General features: G+C 34.4%; 1 pseudogene; it reads left to right on the plus strand.

Moving 5' to 3' along the window:
* The window catches only part of LOC143641002 (ADP-ribosylation factor-like protein 4A), a 32,823-nt pseudogene extending 12,204 nt beyond the window's left edge, over positions 1–20,619 (plus strand).
* The last annotated feature ends 1,047 nt before the right edge of the window (positions 20,620–21,666 follow it).

Below are 21,666 nucleotides of genomic sequence, written 5' to 3' on the forward strand. Positions count from 1 at the left end.
CAGGTAAGATGCTTCATTAACAAATAGTGCTCTCTTGTTCCTTTCAAGCTGTCTCCTACATTTTAATTTACTGGGCAATGCTAATGAACTCAATATGAGACCTAACAGTTTTCCTGGGGGATAGAGAAAATTAGGAAATTGCCAAGTAAACATGGGATAGTGAAGACAAAGCAATGCCAAATTCAAATCTTAATGACTCCAAATATCACATAGGTAATAAAGGGAAGGAGTGTCACTGAAATATACTTTTTTAATACACATTAACACTTCTAAAGGTTAACAATGCCCTAGGAAAACTGTGCCATATCCTTTTCCACACAAAATAATATAAAAGTAAAACAAGAAAATATTTTCTTCTTTACATTAGAGATTCTAACCTACCAAACATCATAATCTTACTCAGAATTTTCTTCTTGGATCCAAATGCCAATTTCCTCTCATATTCGTAAAACTTCTTTGAATTATACATTTTGAGCCTTGTGGATCTGAGTTTTATTTCATAGAAAGAGAAAGAGACCTATTATATGGGGGCATTGTTTTTTTTTTTTTTTTTTTTTTATAATCCAAGGGCACATCATTTCTCCAAGTATGTCTGGCAGCCTTTAAATAATGTTTTTGTTTTGTCCATATTGACTATTTATTATTAGTTCTGCCCTTGGATGAGATTCTGTTCTTTTCTAGAGAACATGTCCTAATTTTTTTCTTTGTTAAGACATTTTCTATTGTAGTAGATGGCAGTTTGTGATTTCACTACACACTTGGCAGATATCCTTATTCCTCATAATGACTGCATCAACATCAGCCATGAATATCAATGATAAACAGTGTCCCTCTTCAGGCTCATTCCTGGGCTAATGCATCTGGCCTCCTTGAATAGCATTCATTAGAACCATGCACCAAGACCATAATACACCAAAACAAATGATGCTGGCCTTTCTCTGTTTTACCAATTACCTCCTGGACCTTGTTCAAATGGAATCAAAACACCCTGAATAAGTTTACTCATCTTTAAGAAGTTTTGAAAATACAAGAGAAGCTTTAAAAAAAGACTTGAAGTCTTTTCTGGATGAAAGAAAAAAAAATATTAATTCTACCAGTAAAATATCAGTGTTGTCTTATATATGTCATTATTTGTCAGGCACTAAACAACAGAGAATGACAGGTTTCTATGGAAATTCAAAACTCAGCATTCAATATCCATAGAATATTGGAGGTTCAGTACACATATTTATATCAACAACTATAATACTACCCTGTGGTCATTAAATTAAAGTTCTGCACTATAGAAAAAATGCATTAAGAAGGCTGAGGCTGTAGCTCTGGTGGAGCACTTTCCTCGCACATATGAGGCACTGGGTTCGATTTTTAGCACCACATTAAAAAAATAAAATAATTCATTGGGTTCGTCTACAACTTAAAATATTTTTGAAAATCAGATTAATAGAATTTTCTATTGCTATATCAAGCCAAATGATGGTATCATTTTAATGATTACAAGGAGTGCTTACACATTAAAATTCACAATTATATGAAAAATAAAGGATATAGCATAACATTCATGGAGGAAACACAATAAAGCATTCTTCCTTCTCAAGAAGTACAGTATAAGATGGCAATTTGGAAATAATCACAGCAACTGACGGGTTGTTGGAAATACCACAAAAGCAGATTGGGGATGAATTGAAGTGTCACAGAGATTATAAGATTTTGTGGAAAGCAGCTGGAGTTCCTAATCAAATCATAGGCTACACACCTTGAAAGGACAAATTTTTTTCCATTGACATGTATGCAAAACGTAGCATATGGAACCATTTCACTGGCATATTTGCATATATGATGGTGCATATGTGTAGCTACAGACTGGATACAGACACACATAAGAACTCATATAAGGCTTATCAGAGTTTTAAATTATATTATATAAAATGCTATAAACTTGGCTAACCAATATTACTCTAATCACAATCCTCTTTTGATTTACATTTCAGATGTGCACTCTCTTTATCATTAATGGCACTTATTGTACAGCTTAATGATTCAGAGAATGAATTTTAAAGTTTTGAAAACAATGAAACACAATTCTTGACAAATACAGTAGTCTTTAACCATTATATTCCACTATTAACAATATTAGGCAATATAGTTAATATTTTTATGAGTTATGCATTTGCTTGTGTTCATTGACATCTGCCTTTCATTTCAATTATTTTTTTAGTTTCTCCAAGTTAGACCCATGTTTTTCCTTTCTATCTAACTTAAATTTATCTTTTGACCAATATCTCCCCATCCCCTACCCTTCATGAGTCCCACCTTCCCCAGATTCAACATTCTACACATATCTGTGAGATTGTGTGGTATTTGATTTCCTGTGCCTATTTCACCTAATATGATGTTTTCGGGTTCATCCATGTTGTGATAAATAACAGAATTTCCTTCTTTTTAAAAGGCAAAATAGCATGCCATTCTGTATATGTACCACATGTCCTTCATCTATTCATCTCTTGACAGACACGTAAGTTAATACTATACCTTGGTTTTAGTGATGGTGCTACAGGTGTACAGATATCTCTTTAAGACATCAATTTCATTTTCTTTGATGTGTATACCAAAAGAGGGATTGCTGGATCACATGATAATTCTCTCTCTGTGTGTGTGTGTGTGTGTGTGTGTGTGTGTGTGTGTGTATGTGTGTGAGTGTCAAAAGGTTCTCTTATTTTTAAAAGGAAATATTATCAAGTTATAGTGGATAAAAGTGAAGCTGGACTGCAAAAGAGTATAATTCTTATCTTTGAAAAAGAACATTATTTTTTTTACATTTGAATTAGATGGGATATAATTTCTCATTTTTCTGAGTGTGCAGGTTGCAGAATCACATTGGTCATGCAGTCACATATATACACACAGCAATAATAATGTCTACTTTATTCTGCTGTCCTTCCTTTCCCCCTTTCCCCTCCCCTCCCCTCCCATCACTTCTCTCTACCCAATCTAATGTGACACACTGTTTTTTTCTTTTTTCCCCCTCACATCATCATACATGTATTCTATATAATGATGAGGGTCTCCTTCATTTCTTCCGTGCAATTCCCCTTCTCCCTTCCTTTCCCTCCCACCTCTCTTCCCTATTTAGTGGTAATCTTCTTCTCATGCTCTTCCTCCCTACCCAATTTTGAGTCACCCCCCTTATATCAGAGAAGACATTCAGCATTTGCTTTTTAGGGATTGGCTAACTTCACTTAGCATAATCTGCTCTAATGCCATCCATTTCCCTGCAAATGCCATGATCTTGTTATTATTTATTGCTGAGTAATGTTCCATTGTGTATAAGTGCCACATTTTTTTTATCCATTCATCCATTGAAGGGCATTAGGTTGGTTCCACAGTCTAGCTATTGTGAATTGTGCTGCTATAAACATTGATGTGTCTCTGTCCCTGTAGTATGCTGTTTTTAGGTCCTTTGGGTATAGTCTGAGAAAAGGAATAGCTGGGTCAAATGGTGGTTCCATTCCCAGCTTTCAAAGAAGTCTCCATACTGCTTTCCAAATTGGCTGCACCAATTTGCAGCCCCACCAGCAATGTATGAATGTACCTTTTTCCCCTGCATCCTTGCCAACACTTGTTGTTTGACTTCATAATGGCTGCCATTCTTACTGGAGTGGACACATGATAGTTCTATTTTTAATATATATATATATATATATATATATATATATATATATATATATATATCTCAAAGGCAGTGAATTTTTTTAAAAAAAACTTTATTTCTCTCTCTAGTCTCTCTCTCTCATATATATATATATATACACACACATATATATAGACATACATACATACACACACACACCACGGATAGAACTCGGGGGCAGTCAACCACTGAGCCACATTCCAGGCCCTAGTTTATATTTTACTTATAGACAAGGACTCACTGAAGTACTTAGTGCCTCACTGTTGTTGAGGCTGGCTTTGAACTCAAGATCCTCCTTCCTGAGTCTCCCAAATCACTGGAATTACAGGTATGTGCCACTGTGCCTAGCTATCTATGCACTTTTGATATGGACTATGGGCTTATTTCAAATTATAAACTTAGCACAAGGTCCCTTCATAGACTTTGCTAATTTAGATATTATTCTCTCTTATTCATTATAGTTCAATTAAGCTTTACTCATGGATACAGGCAACAGAAATTCAAGATGTAGATCTTCCCAGTTAGTGACAAGAGAGTGACTAATGTAGTGGATAAGGAATACTTATATCAACACAAGCTTGTGAATAAGGAAATCACTGTATAGCATTGTGAAAAAGTTTATTTTGATGAGAAAAGTTTGAAGTATTTAGGGAAAAAAATGCTTGGTTCCTAAAGCATAACAAACAAAAAATAGCTATAAAGCTTTATATTAGGTACAAGAAGCTTCTGCCATGTCTCTAGAATGAGAGGAGCAGTGCAGTACTTTTCCAGAAGATCTACTTCCCAAATGGGTAAAGGAATAGAGGAATGAGAGTAAAAGTTTATAATAGTATTTGGAGGGTTATTTTCTCTTAGCTGTACAAATATAAGCTTGATGACTTTAGAAAAAAAGATATAAAAAATACTTTTTTTCTTTCCTGTTTGAAGAATACAAGTACCAAAGAAGAAATTAAAGAAAATAAATATTTGGAGAGAATTGGAAATACAAAAGCTATCAGCATTTTCTCACAGACAAAACTCATTGCAATCTGTGTGCCTTTTAGTCTATTCTAACACCTGGAATCTACTAAAAGGTGAAGCAGTTGGAGAAAGTTTGAAAAAGTCATTTGTAAGGTACTCCTGAGCAGTGCCTAAGACCCAAGTTAAAGGTATCCCTTAAATGTGGAAAGGAAAACTTATACCTGGAAACCATACCACTAAAATTTAACATGGGGATATTGATGAATACATTAAGTACCTTAAATTTCAGAGAAAAAAAAAGTGTTCAGGAGATACCTCTCAAAACCCTTTTTTATTCTTGTTTTCTATGTTGATCCAATCAATGAGTTTGACAAGTGAGAGCTTTGGGCACATCAGGGTGAGTTAGAGCATATTCCCATGATTTTGTGTACTCAAAGGCAATGTGGTCTGATGGAACATCTCAGGAGCACTTCTCTCCCTCTCTGTGCACTGCATGTGCAGTAGAGATCATCTATGTGGTGTGATTTGAGAGTGTGGTTTTTGAAAAGTCTGAAATACCCTCAGTCAGTCTCCCCAGTACCTTGAGTTTCATCACCATGTCCTTTATGTTCGCTCACGACAATCTTTCTCAGAGACTGTACTGCCTTGTTATGACACTTCATTACTCATTATAATTGGATTTACACTGTTTTGTTAACATTTCTTTTGTGCATAAATTTCTGTAAGGAATATAAGGAAATTGAGATTATAGAAGATAGGAAATCAGCATTTCACAGACAGGGAACTACCTAAGCATTTGTTCTTATTTAGGAAGCATAGAAAGGATCCCTAGGTAGCTTAAGTTTTCTAAACACAATGCCACTTATATAGACTTTGGACATTCACAGTGCATTTTCCTTTATTTACTTCATTTATTTCTAATAATCTTCTCAGGCAAGCAATAGAAATCTCTCATTTGTGAAGAAGCTGAAATTCAAGGAGACTATATGGACTTGTTCAAATTCGTGCAGCTAAGAAGTAAATGACAGCTGATACCGAGAGTCTTCCAATTGTAAATTTCCTGATCTTTTTAATATAGTGTGAAGGATCTCCAGTCTAAAATGATGGTATTTCTTCATTCCACAATTCTGACAAATACATCTTAGAGGCTATACAAGTGATTTTTAAGGTTATCTATAATTCTGTATAAGGAGACTATGTTAACTATGTTCACAGTACTACTATGGAGTTGTACAATATGCTTTTTAAATGAGTTTAAACTAAAAAAAAAAACACTGATCGGGAAAAATTCAGTCATCTAAGATCACATATGAATCATTTTCTATTCCCCTCAGTGGTTACATATCAACAAATGACTACATAATTAGACACAGGGATCTCTGTTATCACAGTGTGAGCATCTTACCCCATGTGTTGTTTAAAATGTTTATCATATGAGATTTTCACCTTAAGTACTCTGTTCTGAGTTGAAGCTTTTGGGATTAAGTTGCATAAAATTCTGTTTTTTTCTGAATAGCAATTTTTTAATGGGCCTCCATAACATTAGTTCTACTTGCTATTAATTAATAAGTGAATAAACTCTGCATTGTCTAGAAAATTAACAGGGTCCACTGCAGAATTTTTTAATTCCCTTGATATATGAAGTTGAGCATAATTCTCTAATTGGTGTTGGGGGGCAAAGACCTTTTGTGTAATATTTGTAGGGTGGGCCAAGGGTTTATTATAATGGGGAACAAATTTTGGAATGTATATTCAGTCACATATGCATGTATAAGACATTTATATATAAAAAGTATAACAGTAAGCTTTCTTATGATGAGAATAAAGTTTTAATGTCAAAGAGGGAAAATTGGTAATATTCAGATGGTTGAAAGAAGAGAAGGAAAGGCAGGAGTCATGTCTACATTTTCCATTGTGCCTACTGATTTGGGACTTGAAATTGGAAATAATCTCCCAGAATCTGTTTAAACTAGGTCAAGAGACATCACATGAAAAAGCTGAAGAGTTTGAATATGGGCATAGAAACATATCCCATGCCATCCCCACTGTCTACCCAGCCCCAACCCAGAGGGAAGTCTGTGCCTGAGGTAGAGGACAAACTAACCTCTAGATTTTCTGTGGCATCAATCTGATTTGGTAGACCAAATCAGAAGAATATCACATTGAGAAGGAATGATTTCTGAAGGAAGCAATGTTTATGCCATAGAAAAAGAAAGCTGAGAGTCCTGCAGAAATCGTGTTCTTTCTCTTTTAATGCCATTTGCTTCATTCACCTCGACTTTCCTGAAGGAGCCTCATTGATGATAATGAAGCCTACCAGAAACAAGCCTCCCAGCTCTTTTTGTGTGGAGATTAATGGGAAGAATAAGTATATGCCATTGACCATACTCGGTTGTTATGAGAAGAATTATAGCCATTTGGGCTAAAGCCTAGCTTGTTGGCCAAGCAAAGATAATACAAAACACACATTAATTAATCATAGAAATTTCTTTCAAGAAATTTTCCAATAACAATATTGACCTCTCTCTGTCTTAGGAAAATAAGAGTGGATGCAAAATATACCCTTCCCATTTTTAAGTGATTACAGTGGGCAGGATTGAATCCAATGGGACCAAGCCAGGCATCCTCAGAAACTTATTTGAGTAAGACTAACTTCCTGGCTCCTTGTTATTTTATCTCCACAAAAGACTGTACTTTTCCTCTGTAGAAGAGTTTGTGGCAGCTATGAGCTAGTGAGACAAGAATTCCAGATTAGGGATGGGGATGCAAAAATACATGCTGGGGATCAACCACAGGATACCATTTTCAACAGAAATCCATTCATCGGCTTTCAAAGCAGAAATAATGCCATAGTTATAAGATGATGAAATGCATGCAGGCACAATGTAGAGTCACATAATAATTTCTTGTTTTATGTAACCATACCTCTTCCTTTAATTACAACACAACTGAAAAGATAGTTTGATAGTATGTCTGTAGTAGTAATCAGAATCAGAAACTTAATTAAGCCTCATATATCCTGGGGCAGGGAGAATAATTCAAGCACTGAATTATAGGGAAAGATTTAATTTCTGAAAGAAATACTCTCATTGTACAGATGAGAATCTGAGATACAGAGTAAGGTGCCTGGTCCACATTTTTTTCAAGTTATCTCATGATTGCCTTATGTCAGCCAGTAAAGAACAGGAATTCAGATGTAGGTGTTCCTGAGAGATATTAATGCAAGAGGCTTTATGAGGTCACTAAGATGCTGTAACAGAGTTGAAAGGATGGCCTAAGAGAAGAATGACCTCTTTTCTCTTATTCATTATCCTGTCAACAAAGAACGATGGATATGAGGATGGTTATGGGAGGTAACCAGGAAAAGCACAGAAAAGAAGGGAAAGTTTTGTTACATAGAGTTAAATTGGTGCCTCAGCCATTGGAAAGAATTTCTAGTGATTTATTTACTTTTCTGGAGAATGTTTTTAGTGCCTATCTTGGTTTTGACCTCTACATACTTCCTGGTTCACTCAATTTCTTTGCAGTTGTTACTGTATTTTTGTTGTGGTATATAAATATGTAAAAAGCATAAGTTCACTTATTTATAAAATATTGTATATTCCTGAGATAAGAGGGATAGGTCATAAAATTTATCTGTTTCCAGATATCAACAATCTCAAACAGTTATGAGAACTAAAAGATGACACTTTTCTCTCTTCAGCTTTATTATAGTATAAGTAACAAATAATAATTATATATAATTATGTTGTGTGACATGATATTTTGTTCTATATATATATACACACACACATATGTATATATATATATTTTAATATCATTTAAAATTTTAATATATAATCATTTAATATTTTAATATATTTAATCTTAATATATGTATTAAAATGATTAAATTAATTTAATGGATATATTCATCACCTCAGATACTTACTATTTTTGTTTGATGAGAACATTTAAGATCTACCATTTTAGAATTTTCAGATATATGTTATTATTAACTATAATCACTATGCTGTACAATAGAACTCCAAAACTATTCCTCCCATCTAACTGAAAATTTGTACCCTTTGATCAATATTTTTCCAGGTCCTAATAACAACCTGATAGTCTCTATTTCTGAGTTCAGTTTATTTATTTTTTATTCTAAATATAAGCAAAATTGGATAGTCTTTGTCTTTCTGTGCCTAACTTATTTCACTTAGCATAAGATCCTCCAGGTTCCTCCACGCTCTTGCAAATGACAGGATTTCCTCCTTTGGTAAGGCTGAATAGCATTCCATTTTTCTTATCCATTCATCAGTTAATGGAACTTAAGTTGTTTCCATTTCCAGGATTTTGCAGGAATAGTCCTGCAATGAAAATTGTGGTGCAGATGTCTCTTCAACATATTGATTTCATTTCTTGGGAGCTAGATCTAGGAAGCACATTGCTGGATCACATAGGCTTTCTATTTTTAATTTTTTGAGGAAACATCATTTTGTTTTTCATGATGGTTTCACTAATTTGCATTCTCACCCACAGAATTACTTTTTGTGGCATCCTCATCATCTTCTTTTGTCCTTTTGAAATTAGGCATTCCAACTGGTAGGAGTTCATAGGTTACTATGGTTTTAATTTGCATTTCCCTGATGATTGCAGAGGTTAAGCAATTTTTTATTTGTCATTTGTATATCTTCCTTTGAGCAATGACTGAATCCTTTGCACACTTTTTAATCAAGCTATTTGTTTACTTGCAATTGAGATGTTTGTATTCCTTATATATTTTAGGTATTAGCCATTTACCAGTTTCAGGGCCTGCAAATATATTATCCCATTGCATAAGTTGCCTCCTCACTCTGTTGTTTCCCTTACTGTGCAACAATTTTTAGTTTGATGTAATCCCACTTGTTAATTTTTGGTTTGGGTGCCTGTTGTTTTGGGGGTTATATTTTTTCCCAGGCAAGAACAAGAAATTCTATCCATCTTTTCTTCTAGAAGTTTCATGATTTCAGGACTTATGTTTAATTCTTTAATTTATTTTGAGTTGATTTTTTAAAAAAAATTAGTGAAAGAAAAGTGTGCAATTTAATTTCTGTAAGTGGATATTTGGTTTTCATCCCACATTTTATTGAAGTGAATGTCTTTCCCCATTCTATGTTCTTTTCAGCTTTGTCAAAGATCAGTTGATCATAAAACGTGTATTTCTTTATGATCTTTTTCTTTTTTCCCATTAGTTTGCTTTTATATAAATATCATGCTGCTTTGGTTACTATAGCTTTGTGGTATATTTTAATATCAGGTAGTGTGATGTCTGTAGCTTTGTTCTCTTTGCTCAAGATTGCTTCTGCTATTTGGAATCCTTTGTGGTTCTATACAAATTATAGGATTATTTTTTTGCTATTTTTGTGAGAAAATAGTATTGGAATGTTGATGGGGGTTACATTAATTCTATAGAACATTTTGAATAATATGCACATTTTGCCAATATTAATTTTTCTAACCTAAAAAAATAGAAGGAAATTGAAAAAGGTACAAATACATAGAAAGATACCCTGTATTTCCTTCATGAGTGTTTCATAGTTTTCTTTGTACAAATATTTCCTCATCCTTGGATGGATTTATTCCAAATATTGCATTCTTTGGATGCTATTATAAATGGTTTTATTTTTTATTTCTTTTTTAAGAAAATTAATTCTACTGATTTTGCAATTTTGTTTTGTATACTGAAACTTTACTGAATTTATATATTAGTTCTAATAGTTCTTTTATAGAACCTTTGTAGTTTTTTATTTTAAGATAATATTATCTGCATACAAAGGCAATTTTACTTTGTCTTTTCCAATTTGCGTGACTTATTTTTTCTTTTCTAATTAGTATGTTGAGGATTTCTAGTACTATATTTAATTGAAAGGGGCAAAAGTGGGCACCCTTATCTTGTAAAAAAATCTTTCAACTTTTCACTGTTGAATATGATGATCACATGATACTAAAGTCAGTGAAGTCTTTTACCTATTTGTCATATTTGGCTATATTGTGTTGAGCATTCCATCTGTATCTAATTTGTTGGTAATGTTTTCACGAAAGAATGCTGACTTTTGTCAAATACTTTATTTTTGTATCTATTGAGATGATTATATGACTTTTATCTCTTATTCTATTAATGTAATATACCAAATTTATTGACTTTCATATGTCAAACCATCCTTGCATTTCAAGGATAAATCCCACTTGATCATGGTGTATAATCTTTTTATTTTATTTTATTAAATTTGACTTGTATTTTGTCAGGATTTTTTCCATCTGTCTTCATTAGTATAGTGGCTTGTGATTTCCTTTCTAGTAGAATGCTTGTCTGATAGCAGTATCAAGGTAGATTTGAGCTCATAAAATGAGTTTGTAGAATTTGTTGCTTTTCAAAGTATTTGTAAAGTTTGAAAAGAAATGGCATAAGTTATTCATTAACTGTTTTGTAGAATTCATTCTTGAAACAGCTCTTGGGATTTTATTTATTGAAAAAAATTTTGGTTAATAATTTAATGCCTTTAGTTGTTATTGGTCTGTTTAAATGTTCTACTTTCTTCACGATTCAGTGTTGCTATGTTGCATGTGTCTATGTCAGTATTTTTCTTTTTCAATGGACTTTTATGATCTCTTATGTTTTTGTAGTATCACTTGTAATATCTCTTTTTTCATTTCTGATTTACTTGAGACTTCTCTTTTTATCTAATCCAAAAATAAGTCTTAATTTAAGTGATTTTTTTGTCATTTTTCTATTCAATTCAGTTCTGCTCTGATTGGTAAAAGTGTTTTATTTTATTTTTTACTGGTTCATTGTTATTATATATAACATTGGGATTCCTTATGTCATATTTATACATGCACATAATAAAATTTCATTTGATTTCATTTCCTGGGGCTCTGATCTATAACTTCCTTCCTTATGTTATGTTAATGTTTAGTTTGATTTTGTTTTTCTAGTTCTTAGAGGTTTTAAATTTAGATTGCTTGAAATTTTTCTTTTTTTCTTAATGTAGTCATTTATCATTGTAATTTCCTTTTTAAAAATGTTTTTTTTTCTGTATTCCATATGCTGTGTTTCCATTTTCATTTGTCTAAAGAAGATTTTTTAAAATTTCTCATTAACTTCTTTCTTCCTTCTCATTGATAGTTCAGGATTGCACTTTCTTAATGTCTTCATATTTTTAATCTTCTAATTTCTTCTTGTTATTGGTTTCTATATTCATACTATAGTGATTGGAAAAAATACTTGGTATAACTTCAATCTTCTTAAATTTATTGGTTTGTTTTGTAACCTAACATAGGCTCTATCCTAAAGAATGTTTCTGTGTCTGTGAAAAGCATTTATACTCTACTATTATTAGGTACAACATTGTTTGTGTGTGTCTGCTTTGTGTATGTGTATGTGTATGTGTGTGTGTGTGTGTTGTGTGTTGTGTGATATTTATTTGTTCTACAGTATTAAGTCCATTGTGTCCCTATGGGTTTTATGTTCAGATGATATAGCCATTGTTAAAAGAGATGTAAAAGTTCATTACTATTACTATATTGCTGCTAATTACCCTTTTAGTTCTTTTAGCATTTGCTTTATAAACTTAGATGTGCTATGTTGGGTGCATAAATATTTACAATTGTCATATGTAAATTCAACAAATTCAAATTCATCATGAATTTAGCCTTATATTATGTAATGAACTTTATTGTTTCTTGTGACAATTTTTGGCTAAAAGTCTAGTAAGTCTAATATAGCCACCTTTGATCCCATTGGTTAGCTTTTACATGGAATATCTTTTTATATCCCTTCACTTACAGCATACATGTGTTTTTAAAACTAAAGTGAGTCTCTTATGGGCAGTACATAGTTGGATCTTGTTTTTTTAAATACATCCAGCTATTCTATGTTTTTTCATTAGAAAATTTAATCAATTTACATTTAAAGTAACTATTGATAATTAAAGAATTGACATTGCTCTGTGATAATATTAAGAATATAACAACATATGAGTAACAATATTATTAATATTCCAACAGAGCAGGTCAATATTAATATTATAAAAAATCAAATTAATATTACTAATTTGACTAAATTCTTAAAATGAGTTTTGAAGTTTTATCTGTTTTCACATTGCTTATCTTCTTTCATTTCAACTTAAAGAACTTCTTTTAGCATTTTTTTAAGGCAGTCATGCATTGGGCTTTCTGGATATGAATGTTTGTTCCTTTCTTCAAATTTGGGAAGTTTTCTCTTTTTGTCTTCAAAGAAACTTTCTACGCTTTCTTTTTCTCTGACTCCTTTGAACTCCCCCCATTGTTTCACTTGATGGTGTTCCATAAGTTCCATAGGCTTTTTCTGATTCATTTTATTCCATCCCTTTAGATTTTTTCCCTCTTAATGAGTAATTTCAAAAGACTCATCATTGAGTTTACTTAATCTTTTCTCTATTGATTAAATCTCCTGTCAAATATCATTGGGTTCTTTAGCATCAGAATTTCTGTTTGGTTCTTTTTTTTATGATTTCTCTTTGGTGATATTCTCATTTTGTTTGCTTATTGTTTTCCTGACATCATTTTGTATTCTGTTTTTTCTTAAAGCTCACGGATCTCTTTTAAAACAATTATTCTGAAGACTTTCTCAAGTTGTTTGTAGATCTCCATTTCTTTAGTGACTGTTATCAGTGTTTCATTATTTTTGTGCTGTCATGTTTCTCTGATCATTTATGACCTTTGTAGACTTGTTTTGATTTTTGTTCATTTGAAGAAGTAGGTACTTATTCCAGGATTTACAGATGGGTTTCCATAGGAAAAGTCCTTTACAAGTGAGCTCATTCAGATGATCTGAACGGGCTTTTGGGTAGAGTTCATGGTTGGGTTTGCTGCAAGAGTCCTCGGGCAGGCTGTCAGGGGCTGGTATGAAAAGATAGGTGAGAATGGCATCTGGTTGCATGGGTGAATGCTTGGTGTTTAGGTTTCTACAGTTAGCTTGATTCTGCTTTAGTGGACCTGCATCCTGCATGCATCCTGACCTAGTACTGCGGTGGACTAGTTGACTGGTTCTTTGGGGGGTGGAGTACCCCTGAATCCTCAGGTTGGATACCTTCTCTCTCTGAGGGTTCAGCCTAAAGCCTATGTCCATGAGGTCTCGCCTGGTACTGGAATGCATTTGGTATCTGGGTCCATAAGAATTGTTCTGAAGTTTGACATTATGGAAGCTGACCTGGAATTGGAATGAGGCTGTGGCTTGAGTCCATGAGGTTAGGTTTAAGTCTTGGGTCTTCAGGGGCCAGCTTAACGCCTATAAATACAGGGGTCCAGCAAACTAGGTCCTTGTCGGGTAGCCTGGAATCATGGTCTAGAGGACTTGGCGTTGAACTCTAGAGTAGTTCAAGATCCTGGATCAACTAGAGCTTTTGCCCACAGGATGGATCTAGAGAAGAAGCCCTAAAGAACTCCCTTTTGCCATTTTGCTGACATTACTCTCCAGAGTCTGTAATGATTTAGCATCATTCTTTTCTTCTGAGCATAGGGAGGGGATGAATCCTGACAAATGAAAAGTTCCTTTACAAATGTAAATTTACCTCATAAAAGGGTGTTTTACTCTGTTTTCAGAGCCTCTCTTATGCTACAGTGTTTCAAAATGATAATTTCTGAATGAAAAGGCCTATTTTGGGGTAGCCTATTCTGGTCCCCTACTTATTTAATCAATATTCTTTTTGGTGGATGGGAAGGGCAGGGCTGGTCTTGAACTCATGGACTCAAGTAATTCTCCCACAGTTTGATTTAACCAATAATATTACTCACACTAACGTTGCATCCATTTTTTGTTGTCATTGTTTTTAATTTTGTACATGGCTCTGGAAAATTTCCCAGAAGTTATATATTTATATACATCTTCAGTTCTCCCCTAGGAATGTACATTTAGATGTGGAATCTCTTAAGTCTAAATTTGCTAATATTCTTAGGGTTTTGATACAACCACATCCCTTTATGCTAATACAAATGTATCGGCTAACAACTCCATTCAGAGGAAAAACTGCTCTCAATGATCTGTCACTACTTCAGTGCACAGCCATTTCCTCACTGATGGGTTGACAAACTCAAGGTTCCCTTCTGTGCCTCAGTATCCTGCTTGCATTGCTTTTTTTTAGAGGGAAATTTGAAGTAGATGGAGTTCAGACAGGACATAGGAGAAAGGAATGCAGACTAGGAGAGAGAGCCAATGTCCAAGGAAACAATGCTTCATTTTATCAGCTCTGGACTCAAAGCAACCCAGATGTCTAAAGGCAAAGGCAGATAGAGTGGATCAAGATACCACTGTCACCTAGAAAGGGAAATCAGAGGGAGAGAGAAAGCTGTGATGACAGAGAATTTCCCACTGTCCTGTGTATGTTAATTTCAGCCCATTCCCTTGGAAAAGGGTATGCTCTCTTTAAAGCTCAGCTAAGCCATGCTCCAGGGTAACATTTAAAAGCTTACCCTATGCCTTGAGTCACAAAGGCAAATTTATCAATTTTTGCCAGCCATCCCATTCTCAGGAAGCTTTTGCTGTTTTTAATTGCTCAGCTAGGGTTCATTGGACATAAATGAACAGCTACCTGATTAGAGGGCACAGGCTGAGAATGACAGGAGCCAGCTGTCATAAGTCTCCTGCACTTGGAATGGATTCTTCCTGCTTGCTTTTTCCCTGCTGGGGTGGTTGGAACTGAACCATTCACTCATGCTTCTTCCACTCGGGAGGAGGAATAGAAGTCCCTTTGACCCAACCAGCCAGCCAGCCGCAGAGAAAAAGCCTGGCAAGAGTTGTAAACTGGAAGCCTCAAATTTCATGGATTTCATTAAATGTGAGAATCACACCTTCTTCTCATCACCTGCAAAGAGGTGAGGACTCCCTGAGGGAGAAAAGCAGCTATTCTTGCTGAGTGCCTCTTTCCTGATTCCCTGCTGACATCTTTGAATAGGGCCATGAAAGGGGATGTTATTTCTAATCCTGAGAGTCCTGGGGAAGGAAGCATTCACAGGGAAGGGAAGAGAACATTTTCTCTGAGCATTTGTCTTTGCCATTGCCACAGTTACACTTCCAGCAACTAAAGTTTATCAGCTTCTGAAATACAATCATCTTATTGTGCAACAGCTGCTGCAGCTTGATTTTGCAAACAGTTTTCAAAACATTACCAGCATACGCTTTCTAGCCCACCCAGAAATTTTTCTTTGTACCTCTCACATTTGCTAGAGCAAATCTGTCATAATATTCCATTTCCTCATCTTTATGTCATAAAATCAGAGTTGATAGGAGTGGTTGTTGGAATAGTCTTACTTTCATGGAATTTATTTACTTTTGGTTGCATTAATAAAAATAGAGCTTTATGGGATTCAAGATGTCAAAAATTAGGTGTGTCAGTCAGTTTGGCATCCCTGTGGCCAAAATACATGACAAGAAAACTTAGAGGTGGGAAGATTTATTTTGAGAGAATCCAGCCCATAGTCAGCCGGCTCTAGGGTAGGAACATGAAGGCAGACAGAAATGATGGAGGACAGCTGTGCACCTCCTGCATGGCAGCCAGAAAACAGAGAGAGTGAAGGGATGTTCTTCCCCAGTGACTACTTCCACTAGGTGTCACCTCCCAGTGGCCCCTTCAGTCATCAGTGGACTAATCCAACAAATGAATTAATCTACTGATGAGGTCAGAGCCCTCATGGTCCAGTCATTGCCTAAAATATCTACCTCTGTATGCATAAAATTTTGGGGGACATTTTGTATCAAACTGTATATTCAGGCCAGTTAAACACGTCTTGTATTGGACTTAACTTCTTTTAATTTCAGTCCAGCAACTCTTCATGGTGGTCATAAAAGTGGTTTATCCTAGAGCCATAAAAGGATAATAATTAAGTCATAGTTTTGCTTCTCTACTAGTGATATATTTTGGTGTTTAAAGGCATTAGAGATCACACTTCTGCAAATATTTACTGAACATTGCTGCCCGAGTACACAAACAAGATATTTGCCCACTTCTACTTTCAGCTCAGGCAGTTTTCAACTATTAAGTTGAGAAAAGGAAAAATTTCCTCCAAACACTAGATGTGTCTGTTCAGCTGCAATCACTATTATTAGTGAGACTGTAAATCAGAATCAGCTATATAATTTTCAAAACTTAGTACACATTGAAAATGCAGAAGAATATCAAGATAGTGATAGCGGATCTGAAACCTAGACAGGGCCATTCTAAACTTGGGGCCCCCTGTGATTGCCCACAGTGCACATTCACAAGCCTGGCCCTGACTGAAACATACTGTATTCTGTTCTGTTCTCTGAAGTCCAGCATTCTTAGTCAATTTTAATTGAATGCATGATCAGAAGGAACTTGTATAAGGACCATTTTCAACTCTACCCACACTTAGTTTCTTAAACAAACATTAAAAGCTTTCACAACCCCAGACCTCTTAATGAAGTTCAGAGTTCCACATAACCATAATGTGGATTATTTTAATTTATTTGTATATTCATTTTTTTTTTGTTTTACAATGGAGGCTAATTGAGATTTATCCAGACTGGTGAGGCATTTTGGGTCATGGAAAGATATTATCTTCCAAGATCCTTAAGTGCTGACACTGAATCACTCTTCTTTAACACCACACTCTCTGGATTGAAGTGGCTGCAAAGTGTCTCTTGTATCACTTAAAACATGTACCTGCTCCCTCTCAACACCACCTAAGCAAACCTCACCTGCCAACTGGCACGTTCTGCTTTATTCGTCCTTACATTTCCTAAATTTTTATTTTTACCTTACAAAAATCCATATTTCCACTTCTAAGTAGAGACTCTTAGCTAAGGGCAATGTTGGAGAGCTATTGAGATGCTTTCTAACTTTATATCTCATGAGGAAAAAAATTAAAGGAACAACAATAAATATCCCAGCACTTCATTCTCTAAGGACAGTAGTAAATGTATTTTTGTAGGGTTTTCTTCAACTGCTCAGCTTGGTGGTTGGAAAGAATGCTGGCCTTAGTAAAACTGTGGCATGTCTATTTAGTAGCAATAGTTGTCAGAGTGGGTAAGATTGAAGAAGAGATATGTAAAGAAAGTCCTTAACAGATATCATACTAAGAAAGAATCCCTGAATGTTCTAATCTAAAATATGAAAGATTATTGGAAACCATTGAATTCATTTCCTTTCTCCTCATTTAGGATTTTTAAACTATTAGACATAGCACATCAGGGAGTTATACTTATTCTTAGTGAGAGCCCCAAATACCTCAGCATTAATAGTGAAAACTCAGGAATTGAAAACAGAGGGAATGTCACAATGTGAATATATGAATTCTTTCAACATCTCTGAATTATCCACTTTTTCATTGATGACATCAACTTTTCTTTCTTATTAATTCCAAATCTCTAACCCTGCCCAATCTGAGATTCTGAGAGGCCTCTTGGTAATCATTTTATAAGTAGGTCTTGAATTTTAAATTTTCTTATCAAAACAATAATAAAAGAACAAAGGTCAAATTGGTATGTTGAAATTTTATAAAAACGTTAAATATTTATTCCCTGAGGCCAAAAAATTTTATATACTGTTTAGACCAAGAATCAATTTTAGAGATAAATAGTGAAAATCTTCAAAGTGAGTTTCTAAAATAGAAATGTTGAAAAATCACCTATAACACAATTATTGCTGGGAAAGAAATCCAGCCTATAACCATGAGAGGATAATTTTCCTTCCTTTCTGGTCTCTGCTCAGAACCAGAAATGCTCCTATGCCAACACTATTGGGACAGGTTGAAATGAATAAAGAATCTGTTAAAAGCAAGGACAAAAAAGGATTTTATATGTTTTTGGTTTGATTTTTTTGATAATTAAAAAATAATTCCCATTATTTTATTAGGGTAAATTTTAAATATGCAGAGAACTCGAAAGAATGATTTTTGTGAACACAATATACTCACTCACTAACAAGATTTGACAATCAATATTTTATTCTATTTACTTTTATCTAGTGCTAACACTAATCCTTGAAACTTCCATCAGTCCATCTTATTTCATCACATTTCATACTGAGTTATAAAAGGGAGTACTTTTCTCCATTACCTGCTTTAACACCCATGTTATTTGTTTTGCTTTTTTTTGTTCACTGACAATTCTGGTTACAAGAAATCTTTGTAAGGAATCTCAATATTATCAGAAAGACACACAAAAAGGGCCTCTGTCCCTGGCTTTATTTTTTGTTTATTTTTTGGGGAGTAATGGGCATTGAACCCAGGGTCTTGTGCATGTTAAGCCTGTACTCTAGAACTGAACTACATTCCAGCTCATCCCTGACTTTTATAATTGTCTATTTACTACGCCCTATTTTAATATTTTAATGCTTATGTAATATGATTTCAGATTATATAACATCATTTTTATAAAACCCAATGCCTTGCCACACATATTGGAGAAACATGACCTTTTATTTTAAAACAACCAGTTTGGAATGAAATCAATAGTGCAAGTTTCTTGCAATTACTAGTCCCAACTTATTTCTGTGAATTCTGTCTTCACTCCACAGCTGATGATCACAGCCACTCTAGTGACACTCTAGAACTCCATTTTCAAATGTACCAGCTTTAGGCTACATAACTGCAGTGACACATGAAAACTTGACATACCATTTTCTCTGTTTATTTTAAAAAGTAGCTTTTACTTTTACTATTTAATTTTACTTACAGTTATATATACATCCAAAGTTCTGATCCTTTTGGGCCCTAGATGTTTCTATACCTTGTATAGGCTTGAAGTCCATCTTCTGTTGGGTGCTGAAATCATTACTTGGTTCCTTAGACTCTAAACTATGTTTTCTGGTGGATTTTGGATTTTGTTTTGGGAACTGATTTTGTTGTCAAGTAAGCTACTATATTGATCAGAGTTTCTATCTACATTAATGAACTTCTTTTCTGCAGTTTCCTCCTCTTTTGGTGTTTGCCCTCAATCCTAGCCATTTTGGCAGCCCTAAACTTTGACCTTTTTACTCCTCAGCTTAGAAATATTACTGCCTTTTACTTAGCTGTTATTCTTTTGCTCTTAGTTTTGAAAATTCTCTCAGGATAGAAATCCTAGGGAACATTGTGCTCATGTAGTATCTTTTAAGGGATCATACATTTAAATTCTGTGTGCTTTGGCAACTCTTCAATGCCTTTCAAGAGTTGTTCATATAAACTTTATATATAAACCCTATGTTAGAGGTTTCTAGTGCAGCAGCTGTTAGAACTGCATGGAAGTCTAAGCTGGATGGGTATGTGGTGCATTCCCCCTGCAAGGAAATACTTTCCCGGTGCTTTCTCATTTGTACCTGAACTCCATTTTAGGTCTTGTAGCGGAATCACCTAAGAAGAGAAATTCCACATGAGAAAAAGAGTTTAAATCTGGAACACTTATTTGCAGCTGGAAAATGGACTATCAGACTAGACTTCTATTCTTCATTTTAGTCCTTTCTCATTGTTGTTCTGGTTTTGGACTGTGTTGGAAAGACAACTGTTTTATACAGGCTGCAATTCAATGAATTTGTAAATATTGTACCTACCAAAGGATTTAACACTGAGAAAACTGAGGTAATCTTGGAAAATTCTAAAACAGTCACTTTCCACTCTGGGGATGTTGGTGGTCAGGAGAAATGAAGAACACCATGAAAGTCATATGCCAGATGCACAGAGGGCATTTGTTGCTATGGACTCCATTAATTGAAAAAGCTGAAAACAGAATTTCAGAAAATAACAGGGATATTAGAAAAATCAAGGAACCCCTGTATTTACAGTTGCTAGCAAACAAGCCCCAAGAAACTCACTGTCTCATTGAAATTGAAAAATTGTTAGCAAGCTCATAAATTCCTTGGCATTTGCAGCCTAATGGTGCAATCATAGGAGAGGGACTAAGAGCAAGACTTGAGAAACTATACAACATGATAATTAAAAGAAGAAAAATGTTGCGGCAACAGAAAAAGAAAAGATGAATAGCAATACCTATAACATTTGTGTAGAGTAGGTTTTCTCTGGTCTAATTTTGGTAAATGAAGAGTGTCTATAGCTTGGTTTGCTTGGTTTTGCTTGGATGTTTTGTTGAACAATCAGATGCCCAACTCATTTGCCTTGTGGAAGATGAGTAAATACAGTGCTTCTTAGAGTGGTCTCTTCTCCATACAACACAAATATATTGGTATTACCATTTTGGGACACCAAGCAAGGATAGTAAATTGACCAGAAAATAGTTGTGGAAGATTGACCTGAAGTTAGTAAAATAAAACGTTGACGATTGTAAAAAAAAAAAATAAAATAAAAGACACTGGGACGATGTATACTTCCTAGTAGTGTGCAGTGCACAGTAGCTGACAAACTCCACTGTATTGTTAGTTGTGGTTATTCGTTGGTAAGTCTTGGCCTGTTTTCATACTGTTCCTAAATAATTTTTGCACCCATTATTGTGACATTATTTATAATGTCATATAAGCCCATAAGATTTGATTATGAATTCTGGGTACTGTGTGGAATATCAGAATATTGTTACTTTGATTTATATTGGGCAAAAAGTGCTCAAGAAGGACCCAGTGATGTTTTTTGCTTGGAAGTAAGGTAGATCTAGAAATGCTTGATATGTAGAGAATTCACAACCACACACTGTTTTTTTTTTCTTTTTTTTTTTCTTTTGTGACAATCTATTCACTGATTATAACTTGTCAGTACATCTTTGAAATATTGGGTTCTGTACTACAGGAACCATGAGTGAAATGAGACTAGACATGTGTCTTCTGAAACTGACAATGCTCATGAAAAAACAAAAAGAAGTTTCTTCAATGATGAAAAAAAGGGAAAAAAGAAGAGCCAATACACCTCAACCAAAGGTATGGGGTACCTATATCAATTTCAGTGATGTTGTGAATAAGCAAGATTAGTTGATTTTCAAATATTCCACTTCTATTAGAAGTGGTATTGGCCTTCATTCATTCGAATAATTGATATGCATATTGTAAATGAATGAATTATTCACAAATTTGTGAACAAAG

This window comes from Callospermophilus lateralis, unplaced genomic scaffold (assembly GCF_048772815.1).
Source record: "Callospermophilus lateralis isolate mCalLat2 unplaced genomic scaffold, mCalLat2.hap1 Scaffold_82, whole genome shotgun sequence".
Taxonomy (NCBI): domain Eukaryota; kingdom Metazoa; phylum Chordata; class Mammalia; order Rodentia; family Sciuridae; genus Callospermophilus; species Callospermophilus lateralis.